This window comes from Branchiostoma floridae, chromosome 7 (genome assembly GCF_000003815.2).
Source record: "Branchiostoma floridae strain S238N-H82 chromosome 7, Bfl_VNyyK, whole genome shotgun sequence".
NCBI classification, from domain to species: Eukaryota; Metazoa; Chordata; class Leptocardii; order Amphioxiformes; family Branchiostomatidae; genus Branchiostoma; species Branchiostoma floridae.
The window spans coordinates 21,118,374-21,120,685 of NC_049985.1; positions in this window are offsets into that span (position 1 = coordinate 21,118,374).

Below are 2,312 nucleotides of genomic sequence, written 5' to 3' on the forward strand. Positions count from 1 at the left end.
TATGTTGCTGAAAGACTTAGTTTATACAAGGCAATATCTACTACTCATCTCAAAATTGAGAGTAATTAGGAGTAAGGGCCTGCAAATACCAACTTCTAAAAAGACGAAGCCAAACCCCTAAAATTCGAGATAAAAAGATCATATAACATATTCATGGTACCATGTTAGTCTGAGACAATGATCATGATTGATGATGACTACAACAAACATCTTCATGATACTAACCATGGATTTTAGTTTTTAGAATTAATTAAGTCATGATGTTAGTTATATCATATTATCTAAGTGCAAATGTTATTCCTTGTCTTTTTCTCATCTAATTAATGCTTCCTTGTGGTTGAAATACCTGATAGAATTTTTACGATGATAAGGTAACAACTAGAGATACCTCTAAACATGCGTGGAATGAAAAAAGGTTAAGAGTGCATCATAGGGCTTTGAGTGGTCATCACAGCAGTAAATATATGGCATATATAGTGATAATCATTCAAATATATCAGATCTGCTAGCTGACTTGGCTTTTTAAATTCGATATTTTCATGAAAGTATCTAAATATGTATTAGAGTTTGTTGGTTACAAAAGCAAATATACCGTTTTTCCGTTTTACGCTCGAGTCGTGTGTATATGTTGCATGTGGAAATAACTGGTGGGGCAGGTGGCAGCAACTGTTCGCAATTTAAAAATCCACTTCTCATGTACCTTTTGCAAAGCTCAGATTAACTACATTTGCCAATATAGTCTGCTCCACCTGCAAAAAGCTAAACATATCCCGCCGGGAGACTCCTCAGCGTTTGAACAGAGCAGGACGGTCATCAGCCGAGTGTCTGTGAAAGGTACGAAAAGTTGTGGGCCTATGATTTGGTTCATTTTCCAATGAGAAAAATTTTGATAAGATAGATCAATGTTTTGATTTACAAATGATACATATTTTTTGTAGAATTGTAGCTTTAGGTTATTTTATAACATTACTATGTTTAAGAGTCGAAAAAGATCCCTGTTCCCTTCAGCTCTACTATAATATGTACACTTCTACAACAAATAACTTCGTGAACGCCGTATAAAGCAATCGAATTCTCTGACAAAGCATTAATTAACAGTTTCCTATAACTTCCTTCGATTGGCCACATCAATGATAAGAAGTTCATACAAGGTGATGTCTACTATGTACACGTTCTGCTTTATTTTTTAGATTATTATTGTATCGACCATAACTCATAATGTAATGTTTTTATGTTGAAATTACTCTAATCAAGTCATGGTGTTAGTTATATTATCTTATTCCTTGTTTGTCTTTTTCAGAAATACCTGATAGAATTTTTATGATGATAAGGCAACAATTACAGATACCTCTATTATGTAGACTACACAAAGTTAAGAGTGTATCATAGGGCTCTGAGTACGTGGTCATCACAGCAGTAAATGTATGGTATAGTTATGATGCACGTTTAATACATTCAAAATATATCAGAACTGCTATCTGACTTTGTGTTTCACATTCGATATTTTCATGAAAATATTTAAATATGTATTAGAGTTTGTTGGTTATAAAAGCAAATATACTAAAATAAAGGATGAAGCACAGATAGTAAACATAAAGTCATGCAGGGTTTACAGAGCACTCTTTTGATAATGTATCTTTTGTTTTAAAAAAATTGCCCGTTTTTTCTCGTTTTACGCTCGAGTCGTGTTCGTCTGTTGCATATGGAAAAGGCTGGTGGGGCAGGTGGCAGAAACCGTTCGCAATTTAAAAATCCACTTCTCATGTACCTTTTGCAAAGCTCAGATTAACTACATTTGCCAATATATAGTCTGCTCCGCCTGCAAAAGAGCCGAATACCTTGCGTAAGGCGCGTACGTTTTTAATATTGGGACAAAGGAAAACATTCTACACGGCGGTCTGGGCTGTCTGTAGAAGGTATAAAGAATTTGCATGATTTGCCCCGTTTTCGTAGGGAAAACTGATTCTGACGTTTTCCCCATACATTCTTTGTTTTTGTCCCTAATGTTGTACACGTATTTTTGTATGTTTGGTGTTTTATTTATTGAAAAGAATAGTTTTCGCATAATGAGAAGCTACATCAAGATTAATGTCTACATGCAATTAAAATTTGTACATGATGTCAGCTTTAGGTGAAAACTTGCAACCTTGTGCCCATCAAGAGGGGGCCAACTTTGTGCCTAATCAAGAGTGGCCAAACTTGTTTTGTATGTAAACAAACATCGTATGATGGAATCAATTAATTGTTTTATTCAGTGAAAGGTAATAGGAAAACTAAATAATTTTTTCTTTGTACAAATACTTGGAGTGTCT